The sequence below is a fragment of the Pelodiscus sinensis genome, chromosome 6, assembly GCF_049634645.1.
Source record: "Pelodiscus sinensis isolate JC-2024 chromosome 6, ASM4963464v1, whole genome shotgun sequence".
In the NCBI taxonomy this organism is placed as follows: domain Eukaryota; kingdom Metazoa; phylum Chordata; order Testudines; family Trionychidae; genus Pelodiscus; species Pelodiscus sinensis.
The window spans coordinates 95756632-95784528 of record NC_134716.1 but is presented as its reverse complement, the minus strand read 5'-3'; the positions used below and the strand labels follow the sequence as shown (position 1 = coordinate 95784528).

General features: G+C 43.4%; 1 protein-coding gene across 5 annotated transcripts in view; it reads left to right on the top strand.

Annotated features, from left to right (window-relative positions):
- The first annotated feature begins 1188 nt into the window (after positions 1–1188).
- The window catches only part of GPBP1 (GC-rich promoter binding protein 1), an 80094-nt gene continuing 53385 nt past the window's right edge, over positions 1189–27897 (top strand). The window contains exons 1-4 of one of the 5 annotated variants that reach the window (XM_075932413.1): positions 1189–1464; positions 2459–3475; positions 4262–4330; positions 5715–5793. The gene's annotated coding sequence lies outside the window, so the exon portion shown is untranslated. Of the gene's footprint in view, positions 1465–1685; positions 1890–2458; positions 3476–4261; positions 4331–5714; positions 5794–27897 lie in introns of those variants that run through there. The other 4 variants (XM_075932414.1, XM_075932415.1, XM_075932412.1 and 1 more) reach the window with 4 other exon arrangements.

Below are 27897 nucleotides of genomic sequence, written 5' to 3'. Positions count from 1 at the left end.
AACTCAACATATGCAGATGGACAAAAAGAAAATAAATTTGTTCCCATTTGCTCACATTACAAAACTACAGTGAGCTTAAGGGCCACATTCTTCTCTTCACTAATGCAAGCAGAGAAGAATATAATAATCAAAATCCACTGGGAGCAGACTGAGAGGGGAGAAATGTCAGCTCTATATCCTACTGTTTGTGTCTCTGGAGCCACATGGAAGTTCCTTTGGTGCAGCAATGTGAGGCTTGTTCTTCATGGGTACTTGGACACAAAGCAGGGAGGAATGGAGACAGGGATCAGCAATGCTGCTTACTGCTTTGCAAACCTCCCTGGGAATTCTGGGTGTGCAAGCAATTCAGGATTGTACTCTTAATTACTATCATAAGGACAGCTGTGAGGATTCCCTCCTCCCTCCTTCACTCCCCCCTCACCAGGAGAAAAGACAATCTTTAATCGCATTACTGTTTGACAAAAAAGGTTGCTTTAAATTCTGGCTGGAGTGCCCCAGTTCCAATAACTAGGCTCTACTGATCTGAGATGGTAGGGCTCAAGAGCACTATTGCCAGCTCCAAATGTTCACAATTCATGAGTCAACTGCAACCTTCAACTCTTCCCTTGCACCATGAGATTGCTTTAAAAATGAGATTTTCACAAAATAACACATTGAGGTCTCTTTATGTTTGCCCTGTGGTATAAAAGCAGTACTTCTAGCTGCAGTCTTGTTTTCTCTTTAGCTCACTCCTTGCTCACAGGTTTATCACAATATCTAGCTGTATTGTAACCCAATTCCAGCCGTGCGGATTACTAAAGATTACTCTCAAATTTCACACACTGCCTCAGTCATAGAGTAACAACGATCTGCATTCTCCGCTTGGGCACATCCAAAGCCAGCACTGCCTCGTACCCAGGCTGTTCCTGCTCGGGAGTCCCCAGATGCTATCACACCAGGGACAGTAGGGCATGCGAGATAGCATTAATTAGGATTAATAAACTTCCTGTTGCGCCCCACTGGGGTGAGTAGCGGTCGGGGACTCCCCACTCCCAGATCAGAGACAGATGGTGCGCACTGGGGATTCCCTCTCAGCTGTTTTCAGAACGTTCGGGATTGTTCCGGGTGACGTCACGGCACGGAGGGCTCCCCGCTGGCTCAGGTGGCGAGGTGGGGGAGGGACGGAGAGGCGGAGTAGACGGCAGGCGGGGGTTCCTTGAAACTCCTCCGTGGCGTGGGTCGACGCCCCTTGAAACTCCTCCCTTTTCGCCTGGCGGGCGGCTTGGCCTGTGGGGGCCCGTGCCGCGGCGTTGGCCGGGCGCGCTGACTCTCGCGAGGTTTGGGCGCAGAGCATTGCGGCTCGGAGCGGCGCCATTTTGGGAGCGAGGCGAGTTGTGTGACTGCGTGTGGAGAAGCGGCAAAAGGAGCTTTCAAATCCGGGACCCCCCTGTTCTCTGCCTGCCGCCGCCGGGACCAGCCAGCCGGGTACGGCCCGGGGCTGGCCCGAGGGGCTGCGTGGGCGGCGGGGGGAAACGGAGGCGGGCTCGGCTGCTCCGTTGACGGCGGGGGCAGGGCGCTCCGTGGAGGGGAATCCCTGTTGTGGAGGGGGCTGGTGGCCTCCATGCGGTGGTGGGTAGGGGGTGCGGGGCGGGGAGCTGGCTTGGGGGAGAGGAGAGAGGCAGCTGGCGCAGGAAGGGTCCCTTTGCCACCTTGTGTGGGGCTTCCTAGCACGAGGAGCGCCTCTGCTGCCATTGCTGGGGGGTCCATCTCCCCAGGGCTGGTCAGCCGCGGTGCATGTGGCCTCTGGTTTGAGTACAGCGCTTTGCCTGGCCGGGGGGCCTGGCGGAGCCGGCAAGGGCTTGGAGGAGGGGCAGCGATAGACCCAGAGTGAGGATTTAAATTTTTCCTAGGTAAGTCTCAAGGCGAATCCCTCAGGAAAGTGTCTCCTTGCCCCGGTGTGTGTGTGTGTGTGTGTGTGCGCGCGCGGGGGGTGGCAGTAGATACGCTTCCTCCGGTGCCTTAAAAACAAACGCATTCGGAAGTATCACGTTGATGTGTGAGCTAATCCCGACTGCAGCCTATGCATCTCTTACTCCTGTTTATTTCTCTTCCCCAGCGGGGGTGCTGGAGGGATTTCCCAGGTAGCTCTTTAATGCCTGGAGATTCCCCCCTCCCCTTTGGCATCTTAAACTGCGGATCCTCTTCCTCTCTTGCTGTAACACGTTTTTTATGAACATGAGGAGACTGGTTGGTGCTGGAGCAAATGTCTGTTTGTATTATGCACGGAGAAACTTCAGCATGTGCAGCATATTTATTGATGCTGTGTTTTATTCACTAGGAAATGCCTCCTTCCTCTTCTTTCTCAATCACATGAATGAAGGTTGAATTGAAAAGTATGAATATTGCATTGTTAAAAGATGTGACAGTTTTACAGGAAAATATGTAATTGGTGATTGTTTTTTTTTTCTTCCTCCTGTAGGGAGTTTGGATTATAAAGGCTGTCCTGGCCTCAGTTTGTTGTGGAGGGGGAGAGAGGCTGCAGGTCAATGTCTGACCTTTGCTTCAGTTGAAGAGGGAAAATCATAACTGGACATCGACCTGGAATTATGTCTTGTTTAGTCACTTTCTACTCAAAAGGCTTCTGAAACCCTCAGAGGACATCTAAGAAGTAAATTGAAAGATTGTGAAGTCTTGAATTTTTCTACTCAAAAGTAGGAGGCACTTCATCCCTGGACACTTTTGTCCACATGGAATGGATAATTGGTTAAATTTCTTAATCTCATATATAAGACAGTGTATTTTTTCTGTCAAGATTAAAAATTTCCAGGCACCAGTTAAGATACATTTGAGTCATATGCATAGCTAGTTTTGTCAGCTGGTTTTAGATAACATTAAATGTAATCCTTGTTTGCTGTTTAAACACAACTGAAGAGTTTCATGGAAGATATTTTTACTTTTATTTTATTTTTTAAATATTCTGACAGCCTTTTTTTTACTTTGCAATGAAACCTATTTTATAAATGAAGAGACTAATAGACCTTTTTTTCTTTTTCCTTTTATATTTTATTTGAGGGTTTTTTTCTAAAATGTTGCCAACAGTCAATATGGTGGTATCCAGATAGCCATTGTTTGCAGATGCCTCTATAAGCTGAAGCTTAGAAATGTTCTTCAGTTCAGATGTGAAATTTAGCAATTCAGTCTTACTCTTGGTGTCATAAAAGTTATATTTATTTCATCAGGAGCTGATGCTCATTATAGTGAGATGTACATGGAATAGTGAAGAGGCTGCAAAAAGATAGAACAAGCTTCTTAAATCAGAGTTGGCAAACTTTGGAAATAGATTTGTGAAGACTAAACGAAGGATGGGTAGCTGATTTTTTTAAGAGGTGAACTCTGTCAAATAGCTACTGATGTAGAATCTTCGAGTTTCAAGGAAAACAAACTGGAAAATACAAATTACAAAGAACTAACACCTTGTGCTGTCCTCTTGGATTTTGTAAGTATCTTACTGTGCATTAATATTCACTTGAATAAACTATACCATCAATAGAGGCATAAGTAATGTTCACACAAAATAAATGTTATTTTTGAAAGCCTTCCAATGAGCTCCCAGTCCAACTTTTATTTACCATGTTTGGTAACTATCAGAGTCTCTAAATATCATAAGTTTATTGCAGAAAGATTAACTAGAAAAAACCTTGTGATATTAAGAACTTCTGTATGCTGTTGTATTAAATTTTATCTAGTCTTTGTGTTTGTTCAGAATACAATGTAAACATCAAGAAAGAAGTTAATGCTTTTGACTAAGTTGATTGAGTAGCATACAAATGAAAAGAATTAAATTCTTGGTACGCATTATAGCATAGAAACTCTCCATAAGGTTCTTGAAGTGAGCTTTATGGTTTGTGTAATGTAGGTACCTTGATTTCCTGCAGCATATTTAGTTTTAAGGGTAGAGATAGTAGTTCTGTTCATGCTCAGCTTTTGATAACATTTGTCTTACGCTGTCTTGACTTAAGTTGTTTTCAGAGTAGTGTAATGTTGTGGGTTTTAACCTTCTATCCTATTTTTGAAAGCTCCCTTAATTTCTGACTTGTTAGATACCAATAAGCTGCTTAATTCACATTTTTGCCTTTTTATTGTTAAATTCCACATCTTTACTGTTAAATTTTGTGCGTGTTCCTCTTTTTCACTGGAAACAGTAACTTTCTTACAAGAAACAATTGGCCTATTAATTGTGTATAGATACTTACTACAATATTTTGAATTAATTTCTCTGCAGGTTTGCTTTCAACAGATCCACTACTGCTTCAAGGAAAAATTAAGATGGACAAAACAACCTAGTTCAAAAGTCAGTGGTAACTTTATTCAGGTTTAATCTTATGTATTATACATACAGGTTATATTTTAAATACTTGCAGCATTATATGTAGTCTGGCACTTAACTGAAGTGACCATATTTAATAATTTTCTCTTAATAGATAACAAATTATGAAGAGCATTACCAATTTTAAGTCTCATGAAAGGTTCTAAAATAGCATCTGGGGGTAGTGCCTTGAAGTGGAAGCCTAGTTTACAAGCAATTTTCAATGAATGTGAAGCTGTCTGTGCCTAGAGGACTATATTGAAATAGCTTTTCTATATGTTGATATTTTGACCAGGAATGAAAGGACTTGCTTTAAATAGGCCTACTTCATAAGGCCTCTGTCCAGGTTCCTGTGTGATCAGAATGACCTGAGTGCTGGAGGAACTTTATATTAAATATAGTAAGGAGTTGTATTGCTGAAGTGTCCTCCAATTTGGCACCCGCTGCATCAAAATCTATTATGTAAACCATCATTAAAAGGTCTTTGATCTAGTCTTCATTCTGAGACAATTTCTTCTCCCAAATCCCCTGGCCAAGTTCTGTCTCCCCCCTCCCCTCCTCCTCCTCAAGTGTTTTTTTTCCTCCTTTTCTTAATCTGTGCAATGAGAAGAAAATAAAGGCCTTATTCTATAATAAGTTCTGCATGGGCGGATCCCTGTGTTTGTGAGGAACTCCATTGAAGTTAGTTTGGCTGTATACTGACTCATGGCACTTTTACAGCACGTTTCATTAAGTGTTTGAGGGCTAATTGATTATACAGGATAAATTGTGAAACAGGCTATATACAAAGTACTGCAAATGTATAAAGTAAACATACTGAAAAATGGAGAAATTCCTTTGCAGCTGAAATTTAAAGAATGATTTATTGTTTCAAGTAGGTTAAAAAACATCATTTACGGCTAAAGTTTTAAGTTGATGGTGTTTCCTTAAATTATCTAAATGGATGAGTACCCATTAGTGAAGTAGCTAAGAGTCTTCCATTTAAAAGTCATAACAATAGGAAAATCTCTAATACTCAGGGCTCGACAAACTATGTAATCTACTTGCCTGTGGCGAGTAGATTACAACCCGGAAGAGCCAGGTTTGGACGATCTGTGCATGTGCAGGGCGATCTGCGCATGCGCAGATCGCCGGACAGCGCTGCTGGTGAGCAGGGCTTGTCACGGTTCGGCGAGCCCTGCTAATACTATTCAGGCTACTGACTTTCAGTGGTTCTACAATTTGTTCATCAGTTTTTCTAACTGATCTCGAGCCCTTTCTCATCAAGGGACATTCATTCTGTGGAGTGATTTCCCTTGGTTCTTTGTTTGGTATATAGCAAGGTGTCCTTCACTCTTGGAAAATTGACTCCATTCTTTACACTTTCTAGTTGCTGGCAGCAGGAGAGTTTTTCTTTTCACTACTGTATCTCTTGATGGAACCTTGCACCTTGACCAAAATCCCTACAGGTAGGTAGGGCCTACTAAGGAAAAGTACCACCATGCTGCTCCACTATAGTGCATCCTCAATATAAACATTTTAAAAAAATTGATAGTGCTTAGCAGGCTGCTGCATTTTGCAGGCATGCATTAATATGAGACCCCTGCTCTGAAGAATTGATGTTGTAAGGCTTGGTTTATACACATTGATTGTACAGGTGTAATTTGTCAGGGCTACAAGGTTTATTATCAATATAGCTATCCTGATGCAGCCCCCAGGGCATGCAGTCATATTGCTTTAAAGGAGTCTTATGCTGGTATAGCTTATTTCCTTTGCAGTAAGCAAATAAGCTATATCAGATGTATAAGGCCTTAAGGAGACATCTAAGATGCAGTGAATGAAATGATATTGGGAGTGGGGTTGAGCTGATTCCTGTTTTACAGTTTGTTTAGATTTTGCATTGCTGTCTATCATTATAATAAGTTTATTCCTGGATAATATGAATGGAACAGATTGGCCATAGGCAAATCCCTCGTGGATTTCTGGAGTTTTCTATTCTTAAATCTTGTATTGTTTACTTTTCAGTAATCTGAGTTAGTATTTTTTGTGGGGGAGGATTATTTGTGATGTGCACATCTATAGTGAACAGTAGTGTTGTAAAATTGTGCAACAATATTATAATGTAATACACCAGTGATTGTTTTTGGCAGTGCTTTGCCATTAGTCTTTCTTACAGTTTGTGATATCTGTCATTAACTATCATAGTGAGATTCCTGAATTGGTATGGTGTTACAGGCCATTCATTTCTCCTTCGTAATACACAGGACAGCTCCACAGTTGGCTGCCTACCCATACAGAGGAGGTTCTATGCAGACGGGCTGCTGCATTCATGGCAGTTCTCTATTGCCTTGAGTATCCAATGTATACTTAACTCCTTAGTCTCTCACTTTATATTGTCACTGTACATAAATATAGGTCCTGTTTAACACAGCCTAGATGAACTTTGAAAACTACATAGTCAACAGCTGAAGCATTTAGTGCAATAATAAGCACTTTGATCCTCCTGCATAGGGAAGTAGATCAGGATTTAATTATCTTCTCTCTGTAAGGTGCTTCAGGTATAAACTGAGACAGAATAAAACAGACCTGTTTTTCTCACTTTCCCTTTTTTGAGTTCTTTTGTGTGTATAAAATGATCCAGTAATATAAGAGGACTAAATAGCACAAAGTGTGTGTGTGGGGGGGGAGGGGCAGAAGGGTCTGTGTGTTTGGATACAACAAGGGAGGAATGAGGAAAGATGCACAGATGGAATTCTATAGGATGCAGGAAAGATGGTGAAACGTGGTGGTAATCTCAACACTAGTGTCCCACAATTTCTAATACTGACAGATTTTTAAACCATTGAATAGGGATGCAGGACTCTTCTGTTGAGTCATCCTGATGTCAGGTTCTTAAGCTTTGTGTAGAATTACAGAAGTATTTTTGCTAATTGATGCTGAAGTTGGTCCCATATATGCTGTTAACTGCCAGTCAGTCAGCTTTAGTTCTTACCAGAGTACCTCCACAAGAAGGCAAATTCTGTGTTTACAGTTAAACATTTCTAAGAAAAAAATGCCTCCCTCTTTTCTGTTGTTTAAACTAAAGTCATTTTAAGTTATGTTTACCCTTTGCCATTATTTAGTTTCAACAAATAAAAACTGCATAGTGCCACTTTGTAAAAATAAAACAATTTACATGTCCAAAATACTGTTCTTGCTACAAATTTTAAATTCATACTTATTTCTATTGATCTTAAAATTTAGTAAAAGCATTGATTTACCAAAACTAAGATTCTGGTTCAAATCAACCGGATCTCCCTAGTAGTTTATTTTTAAAGATGGCTACACCCTATAGTTATTATACCAGTTCCTATTTCATAATGATACATCTTCCACCAATTTAAAGGTGACTGCAGATGATTAAGTTGGATTAGTGTCTTTTTTTGCTTTCTTTTCATGTTAAAAGGAGGTTGGAGAAAATGAGAGGGGTTTTGCCACATAATAGTATGCATTGGAATTTGATATTCCTCAGTTTTGCTAGAATTCATTAGTTGATTCTCAACTTTTCTTCAATTAAGGAGTGAAATGCTTCAGTAAACACTGGCTACAGATGTGAGCACAACCCCCCCCCCCTTCAGTTACCCGCTCTACTTGTTCAGAGCAGTCTTTTATCTCAAGTTAAAGCCAGGACCTGAACATGGGTCTCCCACATTCTGAGCCAATGTTGCAATTCTATAGAGTAGGGATATCAACATTTAGTCAACTACATGATTAAACTGATAAGCCTGGGTTTATCATTTAACCCTGTTGACTATACAGATGGCTCCCCCTCCCTCCTTGCTGCCTCAGTATCGGATGCAGTGGGGGTGGGAGGGAAAGAGGGAGCTGGTGTCTGTGGCAAGTCGGCTTTAAAGCTAGCTCCCCACGAGCACTGGATCTGGCGGAGCTGCCTCCTCCCACCACGCGCTGCTGTGTCTGATAGAGAGGCCACAGCGCAGAGAGTGAGGGGGGCAGGTGGGAGCCAGTACCCACAGGAAGCCGGCTTTGCTGTATTGCAGAGTTGCTTGCGCCCTCATGCTGCTGCCGCCTGTCTATCTGTGGGATGCCACGCAGCCTCTGTCTGCAGAGAGCTTGGGCCCTCCGCAGACAGGAACTGCTGCTGCTTTGTGCTGCTGCCTCTGATACAGAGATAGCAGTGTGGGGTAACGGGGCTCCCCAGGAGTGGGGTTGGGTGTGCACTTGCTGCCAGCCTGGCCCTTGGTGACCAACAAATAATTATGTAGCTGCTAAGTTTTGATATGGTTACACAATTATTCAATTAGTCAATATCTAACATCACTACTATAGCGCAGTGGTTTTCAAACTATGGGTCGTGACCCGATACTGGGTTGTGGAATGTCAGGCAGTGGGCCTCATTGCTGCAGGGGGTTCAGGTGACTAGTGGTAGTGCCAAGGCAGGTCACCTACCTGTCCTGACACCGCAGATTGTGCAGCAGACCCAGCTGCTGGGTGGGTAGGGGAAAGAGAATGCACAGAACTCTGCACACTGGCCCTGTCCTGAACACTTCCTCCACACTCCCATTGGCTGGAAACCTGGTTCTGGGGCTCAGCATGGTCTGCAGTTCCAGGAGAGGCAAGAAACCTGCTTTAGCATCTCTGCTGCACTGCTGACTGGCAACTGCTGAAGGTAAGCCCCTCCTGTCCCAGCTCTGACCTCTCCCACAAAGCAGGAGTCCCCTCCAATACCTCAAAGTTCTCGTACTGAGCCCCCTCCTGGAGTCCACACTCGAGTCTAATTGTTGGGTTATGGGCATCAACAATTTTCTCAACTGGATCATGACAAAAAATGTTTGAAAACCACTGCTAAAGAGAGTGAGGAAAGTATCTTTTTCAACCTTATTGTACCTAGTTAAAGCTGAATCATTTCAAGGAAACAGCATATTTTGATAAATTTCAGTGAAAATGTTTCAGCCAGCTCTAGTAACTTTTTTCCATAGTTATGTTTGTTTTCTAAAGTGGGCCTAATTTGAAATAAATCCCTGTTCTCTAATAGTAGGTGATATTTTGATGTGAAACATTACATTTTTAAAATCTTTGACCCTTTTATGCAGTTTGGTTTACTTCCTAACTTAATAGGAAGCCTTTGAAATAGGATGTAAGCGAGTAGTCAACTATCCAATAAGTCTAAGCTTAATCCTTTCCCACTGTGCCTCTGCAGTTTAAATGTAGTAGGAGTTGGGCTGCCTGCACACCCGGATCCTACTACATTTAAACTGCAGAACCTCAGCAGGGGTAGCCCCATGACAGGTGAGAGTTGGTACTGAATACCTTCCCTTATCAACTAAATCGTGTAGTCGATACAATTTGTATCAACTACACTATTAGTCAGTTACCCGCCTTTTACCATCCATTGTTTGAAATGTGTGTCTGAAATTTTGGAGTGGCTTTCCCATCAAAAAATTATTGCTCATCTTTGTTCTCTAGAAAATGGATTGGGTATAACGTAGATTTTTTTTAAATGGATGTTTTGTTACTTTGGGCAGCTATTTGTAATGAGCAAATATTTATGTACAAACAATGAGTAACTTATGCAAAAATTTCACGGATGCCTATATGGTTGTATAATGGAAGGTTTTAAGTGCAATTGCTGATATAGGCTGAGTCTATAGTGAAATGTTAGGTTGACATGGCTATAGTGCTCAAATGTGAAATTCACACCACTGAGTAGTGTAGCTATGCTGATGTTAACTCCAGGTGTAGACATAGCTAGGTTGAAAAAAGAATGCTTCTGTCAACCTTGCTACCACCAAAATAATATACTAGAAATGGGAATTCTTACAGCTATGTGATAACCCCTTCTGTTGTTGTAGGAATTACTATGGCACTGTAATGCTGGTAATGTAGACATGTCAATAATGAGTAATGTAGAACAGCTGTTGGTGCAGTGTCTTCATTAGGAGTTTTGCTTACATCCACCATTTACCCCATCTTCATAGATTACTAAATCTTCACTTGAATATTAAAAAAAATCCAAGGAATTTTAATTAATATACAAAAGTTTTTGATCCAGATAAGGCTGCCCTGTGCCATATGTCTGACTCAACCAACAAAGGCAACAAAACAAAAAGAGGTTACTGTTCAGCAATTTAACTTTTTGTCTGTCTAGGTAGCCTCTCTACTGAAGTGCTATAGCTGTAGCTGCTGTTGCATTTGAAGTGTAGACAAACCCTACATTTCCTTATGTGAAGTATTTAACTATATTTCTAGTCTTGGCTTATAGTGAGCCAGAGTTTCAGTTGTAATGCATAGAAAAAGACAAAACCAGTTGTTTTTAAGAGTTTGTTTCCATTTTAAAATAGAACTGCCCAAATATATAAAGGATGTGTTCTCCAAATAGGAAGAAATGTTTTGTTGCTAAGCTTTTAGAAACCATCTATTTTGGTTGTCCTGATGCTATCATGTCAACCTCCCTTTCACTTAACATTGTAAATGTTACAGTAAACTTAAAAGCAGATTTTATTTTTGTATAATCTTGTTAGCAATTTGGAATGGTATTTATTAGTTTTTTAAATAGCATGTGTCACTGGTATTTTGAGCACGTCATAATTAATGAATTTAACTTCTACCCTTTTGAGCTACAGAAGTGTTTCTGTTTTGTGGCTAATGAAACAGAGGTTGACTTGCATGAATTTGCATGCTGGAAAGTCTGTCTGGCAAGGTCTCCTGAATCCCCACCCAAAGCCTTAACTCAATAAAGGACCAGTTTCCAATTAGAAACTGGTTAGGCGAGTTAAACTTGACATTATACATTTTTATGGGGATGGCCTCTATAATCTAATGTCCTTTCTTTGATTTAAATTGGGCCTGATGTGAATGCCTCATGTTTTTTTTGTTTTGGAGGAAGAGTTCAGTTTATCTACTTGTAAATGGCATACTAGTATGACTCAGTTTTTTAAGATGGTGTTTTTTGTGGCTAAGGAATGGAATGTGTACTGACTTTTTAATTAGAGTACAGCTTCTATGAGGTTCTTAGTGCAGTTCAGGCCTCACTTTCCCTCTGGCTTTTACTATAAAGTTTTAAGAAGGACATTGTTTTAGTGGGCTACGTAGAGAAATATAACTGAAATTTAAGTTGTGGAACAGGAAGAGTACTAGAATGTCTCTGTTTCTCTTCATGTTAACTTTTCCAGTGATCTCCTTCTTCCAGTGTAGGATCATACACAGCAGGGTTTCTCAAGCTTCACTGCACTGCAACCACATCCTTACAACCAGGGGTCGACAAATTATGGAAAACCCTACTCGCCAGACACAAAAGGGGACTCGCCACCCTCCCCCACAAAGTGTTTTTTAATGGCATAAATTCCTAATAAGAATAAGAGCAGTAATTACTAATAAGTTATTAATATCACCCAAGTTATTAATAAATCTCTTATAAACCTCTACCTTTCTCTTTGCTGCTGTGTCTCCTCCCCTTGCTCCATCAGCTCCCCTGCTGCCCCCTATCCCTTCACCCTCCTCTGATGTCCTGACTTCTGCCCTTCTCACTGCCCTCAGCCTTCCTGAGACCTGCCCCCCTCCACCAGCCCTTCTCTCCCCCCTGTGCCCACTCCTCAGTAGCCCCACTCTGATCATGTGAACTACCCCTCCTCATCCCCTCTCCTAAAACCTCCCTCTACACACCTGCCCTGCCTCTCTCCTCTGCTGGTCCCTCCTCTACAGGTTTCTGCCCTTCTGCTTCACCTCCAGAATCCCTAGGCACCTGCACCCTCCTGGTGCCTCCCCCTTCCCTCACTGCCCCTGCCCATTGCCCTCTTTTTCCCTGATACCCACCCCCTCACCACCCTCATACCCCTGTGCCCTCACAGATGCCTTGCTCCATTCCCACCTTACTCTCGTCCACCCCTTTTTTAAGCCTTCTCCCAGCACCTCCCCCTCCCCTCTTTAGCCCTCCAGATGCTCTCCCAGCATTACCCTGTCCCCCCTCCCACTGACACCTCCCCTCCTGTCCTTTTTCTCATTGTCTGCACTTGGCCCCCTGGCATTTGTCTCTCCTGCACCCCTGTCCCTTGATGCCTTCCCCTTTCTTCTTCTCCTGACCTCCTCCCTTCGCCTCAGCACAAGCCCCTTCCCCATATTTTTCTTCTCCCTTCCCCTCCGCTCCCCCAGGGCCTGCTCTAGGTTTTTTGCTGCCCCAAGCAAAACATTTTTTTGCCCCCCTCCTTTTTTGTTGTTGTCTTTTACACAGGTTTGCATTTTTCAGTAGGGTTTTTTTTGTTTTCGTTTTTGTCCCAGCATTTTAGCCCTATAAATAGCAAATAGCATTTTCATTCTTTTTTTCCATAAAGGCAAAGGTGCTTCAAGTGAACTCCCCCTTTTACTCTTTGCCGGGTCACAGCAGCCTTTCCCCTGTCCTGTCCAGCCCCTCCACAAGCACCCTTCACTCCCAACCCACAGGGGGAGCAGGGTGCAGGGACAGCGCAGAGCCAGAGGGGTGCAGGGAACAGTGGGGAGATAGGGGGGGCGGCGCTGGGAACGGGAGGCACAGAGCAGAGGGATGCAGGGATCGGGGGGAGCAGGGTGCGGTGGAGGCATGGGGAATGGGACGTGGGGAACAGGAAGGGCAGAGGGATCAGTGTCTAAGGGCAGTGCAGGGAACGAGCAGCGCAGAGACAAGGGGGGGTTGGAGCCAGGGCAGGGCCTGGCTGCGCTGTGCACCGCAGCTAGCTCCCTTTAAAATCCGTGGGGCCAAGTCGTGCCAGCGTGCTGGCATCCCGCCCCGCCTCCTCGCGCCGGAGCTGCATGCAGGCAGCCCCTGGCAAGAATCACTGCACTTCCCCCTTCCCAGCGGTGCTCTGCTCCTCTGCAGGCTGACGGATTGGATGGTGCTGCGCTGCCCATAGTGCGGGCTTCGGCCAGTCCTCCCCTGCACTCGCCAGCTGGTAAAATCTACTCGCCGCAAGCAAGTGTATTTGTTGAGCCCTGCTTACAAGAAAAGTTAGTACACGGTAGCAGGCGAGGGCAGTGAAGCCTGAGCCTTGCTATCCAGTTTGGAGGGAGATCAAAGTCAAACCCTGAACCACACCTTTCTGGGCAGGACAGGGGACCAAAGCTGAAGCTGAGGGCTTCAGCACCGGACAAAGGGGCCTGTAATCTGCCCCCATGCAGCCCAGGACTGAAGCCCAAGGACTTCAGCTTCTGTCCCAGGTGGTGGTGTTTGTGCTTTGGCACAAGGATTTAGCAAGTTTAAATTCTGGCAATCATATTAAAACTGGGTTATGACCAGGGCTCGACAATTAGGGCAATCTACTTGCCTGTGGCAAGTAGATTTTAGGTTGGCATGGCGCCGCAGCCCAATCAGCATATGTGCAGCGTGGCTGGTGAGCAGGGCTCCCCGCCGCTTGTCAAGCCCTGGTTATGACCCACTTTGGGGTACTGAACCGTAGCTGGATGGTATCTACAGCATCTTGCTAAAAATTGGTGCATACAAATTAGGGATGTTAATTAGATTAATCAACTAATCAAGTAGTCGATGGAATTGCTATCAACTATTTGATTGTTGACAAGGACACTTCCGCTTTGAAATATAGCAAGAGCCTGTCTGGCTGTTGCTACATTCAATTCAAAGATTGAAATGCTGTGTGGAGCCCAGCTCCATGCAGCACTTCCACTTTGAAATGTACAAGAGCCCCAGTGGGCTGTACAATTTGTATTGACTCTGCGATTAGTCGATAGGACTCCTCTGGAGAGCTGCAGTGGGGGTAGCCCCAAGAGCTGGCTTGAGCTGGGACTAGCAGTCCTTGCTCTTACTACATTTAAAATGTAGAGGCATGGTGATCAGCGTGAACAAACAGCCCTGTCTGCCATGAACAGGGACTGGTGCTGTAGCAGCTTCTATTCATGGCAGCCAGGGCTTCCCGTCACAGAGGTTGTTCCAGCAGCAGCCCCTGTTTCGGTTGGCCAGCCCTGGCTGCTGTGAACAGGGGCTGCTTGGCAGCAGTAGCCCCTCTCTGTGGGAGGACCTAGCTCCCTGCTGGGACCCTGGTAGACAGGGGCAAAGCAGCCTTCCCATCCCTAATCTGACTAAACAGATTAGTTCACCAAAAGATGTAGTTTAGTCATCTCTTGATATATATTAATTCCAGATAGAATTCCTTTCTGAAAGTTCTTACTCTAGTTCTGCAATAAGCACAACAACTTGTGGCTGGAGTCACTGCATGAAATTCTATGACCTGTGTGTTGTATAAGAGATCAAGTCATATGACGATTCCTTCCGGTTTTAAAATCTGAGTTTTGCTTTTTGTTACTTTGTTGCCCCATTCTAAGGTTATGAGGTGTTTGATTTGGATTTTTTTAAAAATTTTACATAAACACTATTGGAGTCAGACCTTGAAAAATCTTGGTCACCCAGAGAAGATAGCAGCCTTTCTTATGAAGCTTGTATTGAGTTGGGCTAGTGAATAGTTATCCCTTTTTCTGGAGGAAAAGTGTGAGAAGTACAGAGTGCCCATCTTCTGTAATGGAGGGAGGGAGTGAGCAGATCAGTCTCTGGAGCTAGGTTTTTTGGTTTTTTTTTTGAGGCTGGGAAGATCCTGGATGGAACAGAACAGTGCTAACATTGCTGTATTTGTCACCCAGTGGAGGGGGAAGGCAGGTAGTAGTAGTAGCAGCCCGGGTAATTTCTCTCTTCCCAGAATGGGACTGGTGGATTAGGGAGTGGCAAAGAGCACTATATATGGCATGCTGCATCTCTGAGAGGAAGGAGGCAGAGGAAGAGTAGTATAGGAGGCAGAAGGGCCTGTGGTATGCCCAGGAAAGCAATAAGAGTAGTGTTAGCAGTAGGAGAGACTTGCAAAGAGATGGTGATGGACAGAATTGATTTTTAGGTATGAAATTGGTGAATGAACATGTGTTGATGGAAATTGAATACATACAGCTTTTTCCAGAGACGTGGCAAGGGTTGTGCTTGCCCTGTTTCGTAGGTATGGCCTTGGAGTAGATGGTTAAGTCGGTAGAGTCCTGTGCAGGTATAAATTTCTGCCTGTGTATGAGGATATCCGGGGACAGAAATTGGTATCTGTTGATCCACAGAGCTCTATTTCTGTGCTGTGGCAGAAAGAGAGGAATGTGGTACTGCTTCCCTGGAGCCTGTGCCGGCAGCTCCTCTGTGTGCTGTCACCACCCACTAGTGAGGCTGTATAATCCCAGACAGGAGACCGGGATGATCTGTTAGCGCAGGGTGCCCATTCCTGAGGAGTGGTGGCATTATGTTCCTCTCCTTTGGCCACAGCATGTCCTAGAAATAGAGCCCTGCGAATCAGCACATATCGATTTCTGTCCGGGGATATCCTCATCTGCAAGTGGTCATTTGTATTCATGCAGGGCTCTATAGGTCAGTCTTTCAGGTTATTTAAACATGTATTGACATACTTAGAGCCATGCAAACTACTTCACAAATTTAAAAGCATTTCAACCAAGTGTGCGATGAATGCACATTTAATCTTTTTTCCAAGTAAGTTGAATTTAATTACATTTGCTTTCTGTCTTGTATCTTGATGTTTTAACAGCTTGAGAATTGCTAAATGGCTAAACTGGGGTGGCTTACGTCTTAATATTCAGAATTATAAAGATATTTACAGGTATTCATTAGGATGTTAAATTTTGTTTAACTCATCGAATAGTTGATGGGATTTCCATCGACTATTCAATTAGTCATTAAGAACTTGTGTTCTGCCTTGGAAAAATACAAGAATTGCAGTGGTGGCTCTTGTGCATTTCAAAGTTGGAATGCTGCATGGAGGTGGCCCCAGGCTCCATGCTGTGTTTCCTCTTCGAAACGCACAAGAGCCCCCACTGGGGCTCCTGTACATTTCAAAGAAGAAGCTCCTGGCTGGAGCTCAGGGTCATCGGGACTCCCTGCTGGCCCCAGGCTCCATGTGGATTTCAACTTTGAAATGTACAATAGCCCCAGCGGGGACTCCCACAGAGCTGGAGCTGGGATGAACTGTCTTTTAAGCTGGCTCCCTCCAGCATCCCTTCTCTCCCTCCTTGCTGCTTCTTTGTAATAGTGGCAGGAAGTGCGGGGAAGCGACTAGTGTGTACACTGTCCAATTGGTCTCTTACATCCCTAGTATTCATTGTTGGTGCAATCTGACATGTTCATTAAGATTGTCAAAGCATTTATTATTAGTCTTCATCAGTGAATATCCTCAAAATAAGCTTTGTTCAGAATCAGCAAGAGGAAAGTCTCTTTTCCGGCATATAAAAGTTTAAAAAAAATCACGTTCAATGACTAAAGTTCAATTTCTGACCAAAAAAGAATAAATCATATTTGAGGTTGGAGTATTTGTTTTTTGTTTGAACTACTTTAGAAATCAGGACTCAATTTTTTTTTTTCATTTTGTTAGTACATTCCTGAAGAAAGAAGAAGCTGAGTATCTCCATGTCCTTTTCTGTTGGATCAAGTTGCTTATGTTTTATTGTGCTGAGGAGTTTTTAACGGACAGAAGATTGATTTACTCAGTCCCCAGATGACATTTAGTGCCAGTCTTCATTTCTAAAGCTATTCTTATTGCTGATGCAGGAAAGATGTCCAAAGTAATATGGGCTCTCTGTACTTGTTTATATATTGGTAGATAGGCTTATTCAGTGCTTGAATAGACTGGATAAGAGGTGGTGTGTATCAGGGCAGAGTTAAATTCTGGCTAATGTGGCTAGAATTGTATTGCTGTGGATAATTTTTTTTCCCAGCTCCATGCAGTTTATTAACTAAACTGAATTTCAAATGCCTTCAATGCATATAGGTAGTTCAGAGTACAAACTGGTGTCAGCTGCCTATAAAAATCTGTAACTCCTAGGTGTGCTTCCTTCAGTTAGCTGGGTAGACAGAGTAGAGACTCCTTCAATTCCTGGTTCCTCTCTCCACCAGCATAGATACTCAATGTTTTCCCCCTCAGCATTGGAGATGGTAATAGAGAAGCCAAGAGGGTTCATTGAATTCTGACTCTTGCCATGAGCCAGGGAAACTTGGAGTGCCATCAGAATTTCCCAGGATTTTTGAACCTTCCTAAACAGCTATATGAAAGCTGTCCCAAACACACCCGCCTCCTTTGTCAGTGATGGGCAACCAGTGGCCTACTGGGCCTTCACCTGAGGCCCTGAACCCCTTGTGCACCCCCCTTTCCCAGCTAACCTCTTGCACATTGAGATACAAGTCCCGCACTTCCTATTCCTTCCACTTCCAGAGCATGTGAATCCACTGATGTGCATTCTATCCCCACTCCTCCCCCCAACCCCCCCGAGCTGGAATGCCAAGAATCAGCTGCTGCAGCCCTCTGAGGTGGAGAGACACTATATGCACTACTCCCAATTCTTTGCCCATCGCTGTCCTATGTGAAAGGAGCTTTAGATATTTTTCCTGGGTCGTCTCTAAGGATGTTAAGGAGTCAACTAGTCGATTTCCCTCTCTTCCCCGCTGCCTGTATCCGATAGGGGGTACTTCAAAGCAGCAGCGCCACATGGAGCCCGTATCAAGTTTTGTGTGGCTTTACTGCTTTGAAACACTGAGGTGGCATTTCAAAGGGGCAGCACCACATGGAGCCCAGGGTCAGCTCCTTGTGGCACTGCTTTGAAATGCAGAGGCGGCGTTTCAAAGGGGCAGTGCCTCACAGCTAAGCTTGGGCTCTGTGTAGCGCTGCCCCATTTTAAACTGCGCAGAGCCCATGGTCAACTGGGGACTCCCCAATTGACCCCAGGCTCTGCATGGCATTTCAGTGCAGCATGAGAGTCCCCCACTGATGCCAGGCTACATATAGGCACTTCGGCTTTGAAAAGCACAAGAGTCCCTGCTCTTGAACATTTCAAAGCTGGCATTCCACCTGCAGCCCGGAGTCAGCAGGACTTCCTGCTGGCCCCACGCTGAATGTGGATTTCTGCATCTCTCCTTTGAAATTTCAAAGGAGGAATGCAGAAGTGCCTATTGACTAGTCAAGTAGACAATGAAATTCCATCCACTACTCGACCATTAAATTACTTGATATTTAACATCCTTAGTCACCTCCTTTTTAAACACTCCTAATGCAGTTTTTAATTTCTGTGGAATTGCGGGAGGAACTCCTTAGTCTACAGCTTGAGACCATCATTCTACCGTATTGCTATCACCTTTTACTATAATTGGGTAGGTATTGTATGTAAATTGAATGAATAACTTTACCGGAAACATTCATTTTGATGAAGAGAGATTTTTCTTTAAAGTAGGTGGTGATAAAGCCTAAGAGACAAGAGTAGGTAAGGTGTTACTACTTCAAAAGCTTTCAGAACTAATCCCTTTTGAGTTAAAGGCTTTTCTCGTAGCCTCCTGTAGTGGTTTGTATCATAAGTCCCTCTTGAAGTAAATGGCACTTGAAATGGATTCCTTTCGAGTCTGCCAGTGATTCTCGGTTGGTGACTATTGGTTCAGTCTTCACATCAGAATTCTGCTAGTGCCTCTATGCACTCACCACCTGTTTTGGCAGGACTCTCAAGTGTCTTATGTTTGTGGTAATGTTCATTCTAATCTTTTCCACCCATGTGACACAATTTTTTTATGTGCACCCAAGAATGTGCAACACCAGTAGAAACAAAAAACTATTTGTGGGTGTTCTCATAATTAGCTGGGTGCCATTGAATGAAGAGTGTTAAATTGTGATTATTTGGCCAATCATCTAGTCGATACATTTTGCATTGACTACATAATTATTTGATAAGGACAGCTCTGCAGAGCTGCAGTGGGGGTAGCTTCAGGAGCTGGCTTGAGCCAGGACTGAGCAGTCCTGGCTCGTGCCAGCCCCAGGAGGCACCTGTACTGCAGCTTTGCATGTTAAATGTGGTAAGAGCTGCTGGGCTCTTACTACATTTAAAATGCAGAGGCTCAGTGTCCTGGATCAGCGCAAGTTGGGACTGCTCAGTCCTGACTTGCACAGAATCCAGTAGCCTCTGTCTGCCATGAATAGAGGCTGCTCTGGCACTAGCCTCTGTTTGCAGCAGCCAGGGTTCCCCACTGAGAGCCCCTGCAGACAGTGGCTGCTGCTGGAGCAGTCTCTGCTCACAGCAAGCCTTGGCCTGCTGTGGTCCCAATTGCCCTACCCTGCCGGTGCCTCTGATAGAGGAGAAGAGAGACGGCAGCACCCCAGAGACGGCTCCTGTTCTCCGCGCCCCCCCGTTGCTGCCTCTGAGGCAGTCAGAGTGGGAGGGAGGGAGGGAAGTGAGTAGTTGATACTCCAGTCGATCACTGGCTACCATCCCTAACATCCCTAGTTTGAATCTCTCCTGAGTGACTGCACAAGCGCTCAGCTTCCAGGGAACATTGATCTGGTTTGTTTTCTTGTCAACAGTTTGAAGTAAGCTATTACTTGATCAGCTTCATAGCTTTGACTCACCCTGTCAGATCATGAGATTTGCATAGTTCTGAGTATAGCTGCTCAGATTTTTTGCCATATCCTGTGACCTTATTGTGGACAGTCTTGGGGACTGACTTGAGTGACTGCTCTTGTGGGGTCTGCCATCCCAGCAGCTTTAAGTGGCTCCTTTAGTGCCATAGGCAATGAATCCCAAGATTTGACTGTCCCAGAATGAATAAAGAATGTAGAACATCTGTGCTAGAATCCCAGCATTCTCAACAGAAATGTTGTAGCATGGCTTTTCATGTGAATCTTCCTCTGTTACCAAAATGGGAGATGGTGGCTGCATTTCTTCCTCCTTCTCCAAACTCTCCAGAAATATAGCTCTGCATTTCTAGCCACAGGCTCAGTGGCTATTTGGAGCATGCTCAGTGTAGATGGTAGATAGGTTATACTGTAGGTTGAAGCATGCTTGGTGCAGATGTCGTATTTGGGGATTTTAATAGTAAGTAGCTTAAGCTTTATTGCATGTAGCGGTTTTCATGGGGCTAGCAGAAAGTGCCCCTCTGACATCAGGATTAGCCCCCTGCTAAATTTCAAGTTCCAGCCCTAAAGCTGAAGAACTGAAGCTGTTCAAAGCATTTTTTTAAATAGAGAAGAGCATGAGAGGTGCATGATAAAATTGGCAAAGCTACCTAATATCACTTTCAGAATTGACAGGAGTTTTCAGTTAAATTTAAAAATAATTAACAGTTACCAGGGCACAGAGCAATTGTGGGAAATTCTGGTCCAGTGATTAAACTTTGACAAACTTTTAAGCTACTGAAAATGTAATATGAGTACGAAACAAGATACTGATAAGACCATGTGTCTGTCTGCTCTCTGGGGGTATGTCTACCCAGCAGCATTATTTTGCATAACAGATGTTATTACGAAATAACGTATTGCGTGTCTACACAGCAAGCCCATTACTTTGAAATAAATTTGAAATAACAGGCTTCTTACTCTGACTTCTGTAAACCTCATTGTATGAGGAGTAAGGGAGATCGGAGAAAGAGTGCTCTATATAAAAAATAAGTGCTGTGTAGAAATGCCCAATTTTGAAATAAGCTATTTCGACTTAAGCTACCCAATTAGTGTCGCTCAAGTTGCGTAGCTTATTTTGAGTTTAGTCCTGCTGCGTGTAGATGTACTCTAAGATGCACAAGCTGCGGATGTGTCTCCTGGTATGTGAGAGAAGCAAGACAATTCCCTGTCAACTCCCCAGCTCCCTTCCTCCCCAAAATGTGCTGCTTTTCTGTGTGTGTATTCTAGAAAATTTGGAGGGGATCTTGACAAGAAAACTGACACAAATTAATAAACTAAAATCGTATCTCACAGCAGGAATGGGGAACTTTTTTCGGTCATGGGCCGCTGACCCACAGAAAATCAGTTAGGGGCTGCACAAATGTGGGATTTTGTGGGCTCCCCATGGCTCTTGGGTGGGGACAAAAATGAGGGGCTCAGTATATGGGAGGGGGCTGCAGAAAAGCAGACTTGGGACATAAGGTATGGAGGGAAGGTGCAGAAGTGGGTTGGGGTGAGAAGGGTTAGGTAGGGTGCAGGAGTGGTCTGGGGGTGGGGTGTAGGTTCCCCCGACTGTCTTACAGCTATCCATACCACGAAGCATAAAATAAAAATTCCCCCCAATAAAAATCAGATTATTCTGCTATGTAATGTGCACGTTTATGTACGCTACTCTTCATGCAAACAAGATTAAGTGAAGGAAAATTGTCCATAGTTGTCCAGCTCTCAACAGCTAAAGCATAAGTTGGTATAAATGTGCCTAAGCAAATATAATGCAGATACTCTTGTATGGACAAACATCTTGGATACATATTCTCAAATTTATTTATAGTATTCCTTATTTGTAGCGAGAAACAATACATTTTTATTTGAAAAACTTAAAAAATAACATAGTCTGGTAGCACTTTAAAATACTACCAGACTATTTGTTGTGTTTTAAGTTTATCCTGGTATAGACTAACTCTGATACCCCTCTGAAGATTATTTGAGTTAGTTAAGAGACTAATGCATTTTCAGTGAATTGATATAAACCTTTCATTTGGCTTCAGAACAGTTTTCACAGATTAATCCTTTTTTCCTTTGTGTATTTATTGCCCCAGCTATATGTTCTTTCTTTTAGGGTGGCCTGTGACTTTGTCTACATTTGTAGGTTTTTAAAGTGCAGCTGCAGCAGCATTTTAATGCAGCCATCGGGTCACAGCACCAATGCTGGGCGAGCGCTTCAGTTAAGCCCCCTCCACCATAGGGAGAAACTATCTGTGCTGGGAGCCTCTTTACACTGGTGCTTTACAGTGCTGTAACTTTCTAGCTCTGGGTGCAGGAGCCCTCCTTCCTTTCTTCCTACCCCTTGAGCGCAGTAAGTTACAGTGAAGTAAAATGGCAGCGTAGACAAGCCGTGATTGCCAACTTAATTTTGTAAATACAGCTTGAATATGAATACACACTGTTAGCTCAAAAATAAGAATTTCTCTGGAAATTGGTGAGAAATTTTATAATAAAAGCTGAAAAAAATTAAATAGCTCATTGTAAATGTTGACATTGATTTGTACTGGAATTAAACAGCTCTGAGACAACTTGTTTTCTGCCCCATCAGCTCAGGAGACATGTTTAGTATTCAATTGACTAATGGTGAAAGGATAATGAGGAAAGTTAGGTGAGAAGCACACCTTGCTATGAATTTCATGCCTTCTTCCATACTCTTTGAACAAAAATAAAGTAAAAATAACTTTCCTATAATGAAGTTGACAGAATCCATTGTATAAAACATTATATATTCTACAACCAAAGGAAATGAAAAATGTTTTTATGACTTAGGTTGTTGAATTTTATTGTTCTGGAGATGCTGTTGTAAAAGTGGGGCAGTACAAACAAGTTTAGAATTATCCCATAAAAGTAAAGATTAAACCAGTTTGTATCTTGCTTTAATGAATGTGATCTTAACTTGAAAAGAACATTGCTGTTTAAACATAACTAAGTTTAAAGGGATGTAGTCCTTGAAAATTAAATTCCGTTGACTATTTCTGCCTACTGAGCTTACAAGTACCTGTAATATAATAACTGAAGAGGGTTATTGGGAAAAGTTTTCAACTAGCAATAATCACGCCTGGGATTAACTTCATTGGCCACTGGTCTCAATTCATTTGTCTTTGCATGTATAAGCACCTTGTGTATAGTTAGTTTAGCTGCTACTCATCTTTATTCTTTGCTGACAAATCCCTTATAAACAGGGACACAGCAAAACTCTTAATACTTTAACTTGATTTTAAAAAAAGTTTGGGCTATATTTAAAAATGTTGTCTGAATTAATACCAGTTTTAATTGACATCTTTAAAAATGTAATTCCTTTAAATGTTAAAAATAAAGATATTTATATAACCTGGTGTGAAAGTAGTAGGAAACTTCATCTTAATTTCTAAAAAATTCATGAAGGGACCATTTAGACCATCTAGTCTGATGTTCTGTAAATCAAACTAATTAAATTACACTATAGTCTTAGTTCAGGGATTACAGTGAATCTTCTAGAAACTTCTTGATATCTTCATCTACCTTTTCCCTTGGGAATTTGTTCCAATGGCTAAATGACTTAACTGTTTAAAAACTCATAGTTTATTTCCAATTTGAATGTCTGGCTTCAGTTATGCTTCTTCTATAGCACCGTTGTTTTATTCCACTGAAGGTACCTGTAATCAGGTTCTCTCTCATCATTTTGATAAACGTACGGAGTTCTTTAAATCTATCAGATCTGTGCTACAGAGTTTTGCTAACATAGCTATTCCCCAGCAGGTATAACTATGCCAGCAAAATGCATGATGAAGACTTAGTTATGCTGACCAAGTACTTCTTTTGGCATAGCTAGTGTCATTTAGGAGGGTGGCTTCGCTAAAGCTAGGTTTACACTAGGGATGCTAAAAATCATTTAATATGGTGACACTGTAACCACTAAAACTCTTACAGTTAACTTTATATTTCAGAGGTTTCCCTGGGTACAATCACCCTACTTTTGGTATTATCTGCATTCCTTCTCCTGAATGTGTAATTTTGTATGTGGCTGAATTCAAACACATTTTGTCTGAATATGCCAAGTTTACCAAGTAATTCAGAGTGCTTTGACTGGTCTTTTGTGATTATTTACCATTTCACCAATGTTTATTTTGCAAATCAGCAGTGACTTTTGTTTAATTCCAGATTATTGGAAGATGAAAATGTTGAATAGGACCAGGTTCAATGTAGGGATGTTAAATTTAATCAACTAGTCAGTGGAATTTCAATTGATTAGTCAATAAGCACAGCAGGGTTACCTCCTGACCCTAGGAGCTTACCCTGCTGCATCTCTGCCTTTTAAAATGTATTAACAGCCAGTACATTTACAAGGCTGCTGCACAGTGTGGGGGACTTGGTGTGAGTCACGAATTAGCTGTCACAGCTCATACCAGGTCCCCACTGCTGTGCCTCAGCTTTTAAAATTTATTAAGAGCCTCTTAATACATTTAAAAAGCAGCGGCGCATCTTCTTGGGACTGGGTGCGAGCCAGGAATCAGCTGATTCCTAACTCACACCCAGTCCCCACTACTCCCCTGCTTTCTGTGGGGATGGTGCTGCGGGGAAACTCGCTTTTAAGCTGGCTCCTGCTCCCCATCAGAGGCAGCAAATGAGGGTAGGGGGGAGAGCGGCTAGTTGAGGGACTAGTCGACTATCCGATAAGCTTATCGGATAGTCGACTAGTCACTTACTTCCGTAGTCTACTCTCTGTGGACTCTCACTAGTAACACTCCCATTCAGTAGTTCTTCCTCCTTTGTCCAGCTTGTTTTAAATGAATATTTTTTTCAATAGATAGTATATATGAGAAGGTAGCTGAGATACCACTTCAGAAGAATGATGAACTTTTATTGCTTATGCATATTTCTGAGAGTAAGGAGAGTTAGTTTAAATTCTGTTCTGAGCATCTCCATAAAACTCTCATCTGACCTCCAATTTATGTACCTGTGTGCCTCATTTCTCTTGTCTGTTTAATAACAAACCGTACTTGCCTACTTTACGCAAATATTGTAAGGCTTAATGTTTTCTGCAGGTCTTTTGATATCTTTGAAAGGGGAAGGTGCTGTGGAAGTGCAAATAGTTGTTAAACTTACTGTTTTCAGGTGCTTCATAACTAGTGAAAAATGCCTCCTGCTGTTAAACTCACCAGATTTTGACTGACCACAATTAGTTGAGCTTTCTAAAGGGCAAAACACACTTTCTTATTCAAAATGCTGACAGGATTGTTCATTTTTGGGGTTCTTGCACTGGATTAGTCTTTATATAAAATCTAGTTATATCATATGGAAACTAGTTTTTATTATCTCTGATTATTCTTACTATATCACTGAAAATGTTTGCTGCCTAAATTAGATGATTGAATCTTGTTTGTTAGTCTAGGATGTGACAGTATCCTTTGCACAGATGAGCATTGTGGCTGATTTTTCTTGTGCACCATAAAAAAAGCCAATTTATTAAAACTGTGGACCAACTGCTGCTGCTGTAAAATGTCTTATTGTTGAGAGTTTCTACAGGTTGTACCTCCCTTAACTGGGAGACTCTGGTCCATCACTGACCACGGATGTTCCTGGACTACAGAACCCAGGAACAGGGAGGCCTGCTGGCATGGCAGCAGCGCCATATGGAGTGCCAGCGACTCAGCTGGGAGAGTGTGTGTGTGTGTGTGTGTGTGTGTGTGTGTGTGTGTGTGTGTGTGTGTGTGTGTGTGTGTGTGAGAGAGATAGATAGAGATGTTAAATTTAGATTAACTAATTGAATAGTTGATGAAATTTCCATTAATATTCGATTAGTGGATAAGGACGTCTCCACCTTTGAACTGTAGCAAGATCCCTGCTTGTCTCTTGCTACAGTGGAAGCCTCGCAGGGAGTGCAGAGCCAGCAGCGGATTAGCCCAGCGCTCCCTGCGGTGCCTGAGCCTTTGAAATGTACAAGAGCCCCAGCTTTTGTACATTTCAAAAAACGAATCTCAACAGAACCGGCATGAGCGGTAACTGCTTCTGTTCCCGCTCATGCTGTTTCCTGCTGTGCCTCTATCTCCCCTGCCCTCCACGGAGTCAGTGCTGAGGGGAACCAGCTTTTAAGCCAGCTCTGCCCAACACTGGCTCCTGCTCCCCCTCCCTTGCTGCCTCTTCGATAGAGGCAGCAAAGGGGGCAGGGGAGAGTGACTAGTTGCATCACTAGTCGACTGTCTATCTGATAAGCGTAAGCTTATTGGATAGTCAACTAGTCACTTACATCCCTTATGTATGTGTGTGTGGGGGGGAATGGGCAGCACAGCAGGGAGATCTGGCCCCAGGGGGTGGTGCTCCAGATGGGGAGCTCTGGCCCCTGGTGCAGAAAGCCCGATGGCATCTAGAGAGCCCTGGAAGGATGGGGCAGGGGCAGGGTGGTGCCCTGGTCCAGCAAATCCCCTGGTTCAGGATCAGTCAGGTCCCGAGGGTGCCGGACCAGCAAGGTCCAACCTGTACTTAATAAAGAAGTTTACATAATTTATAGCTCATGCATGTAGAATACTTTTATTATAGTTCTGTTCTTAATTTAATTGACCTGTTTTACTCACTTGCTTAATACAGAGGTGGAAGTAATACATACATAAAATCATCTGCTAAACATTCTCCAAATAATGATTTAACACATCTGGGGACTATTTAAATATATTTTATTTGTTCTTGGACCTGGTGGTTTTCTTTATTAAAAAAAAAAAAAAAAAAAAAAAGTTCAAGCAAAATATCAATCTTATAAAACTTCCCCCCACTTTGTCACCAATTACATGATCAAATGTACTTAGCTTTTTAAATCTTTGGTTTAAATCCTCTCGATCGGTCCCATCAGCCCTTTTAGTAGGGGTGGGGATCTTTTTTATGGGTCGGGGTTGCTGACCCATAGAAAAATCAGTCGGGGGCCACATACAAGTGAGAAGCCAAAAAACAAAACAAAAATAAAACCTAAAAACCTCTTTGTTGTGGCCCTGACTGAGGAGGAAGACATTCCCCACATTCTCCCCTCACATCAGCAACTTAAGGGTTCAGTTCAGGGGTATGATGGGGGGACTGGAGCACCAGTGCAGGTTCTCTAGTGCTGGCAGGAAGCCCCAAGCCTTGGGGGTCTGAACCAAGCAAGCCAGGGGCTACATCTGGCCCCTTGACCTTAGATTCCCCACCCCTGCCTTAGTGAGATAGCACACTGATCACAACACAACATTCCTTATGTTTCTAGCAGGGCCTTCAGCTGCCCATCATTAGCACTTGACATCCAATTGGCACAGCTTGCCACAGCTCTGAACCACTGAGTTCAAGCAATCCCTCAGTCCAGTGGTCCCCAACCTTTTGGGACTGCTGGGCACCTGGGGGCGGGGCCGTCCGTATGCTGCATGCCTGGTGCCAGCACCACTCATGCGCTTCACTCCCGGGGCCGGCACCGCTCCTGTGCTATGTGCCCGGGGCGGGGCCACCCGTGCGCCTGGGGCCGGAACAGGCCATGCGCTGCATACCCAGGGCCGGCGCCGTTCCTGTGCCGCATGCCCAGGAGCGGGGACGCCCATACGCCGCTCGCCCAGGGCCGGCACAGCCATGGCGCCCGCAGGTACCACGTTGAGGACCACTGCCTCAGTCTCTCAAGTAACTGGGATTGTGGGCTTGTGTCACTCTGCCTGGAGGTTTAAATAAACTCAGCTGTTAGACTTGAATAAAAATACTTGTATTATCTGGGTATTTATACTTAGGTCAAGCTGTATATCCAAGTTCCTAAATCTAAGTATTAGTGGATTGTGTGGTTTTGTTGTTGGTATAATTTGAGGTTGCATTTTTAGCAAATTCAGCTAGGTTATAAATCAAAGGCCTAATTCTTTTTTATGTAATTAAAAGAATGAAATTTGGGGGCCTCAGACAGCAAGCATCATGTTAATATGTCCGTAACTCACACTTTTTACCTCAAAGTAGTTATCTAGTCTGACGTTTACATATCTGATCATCAGATGACCTACACAATATTGCATATGTAGAAGACTAGGGATATAGAAGGTTAGCCAGTAAAATTCCTAACATTTCTATATTTCTTCTACAGATACAAATACCCCAGTTAACCAGAGGGCTGGCCAGTGGTGCGGGTCCTCTCCACCC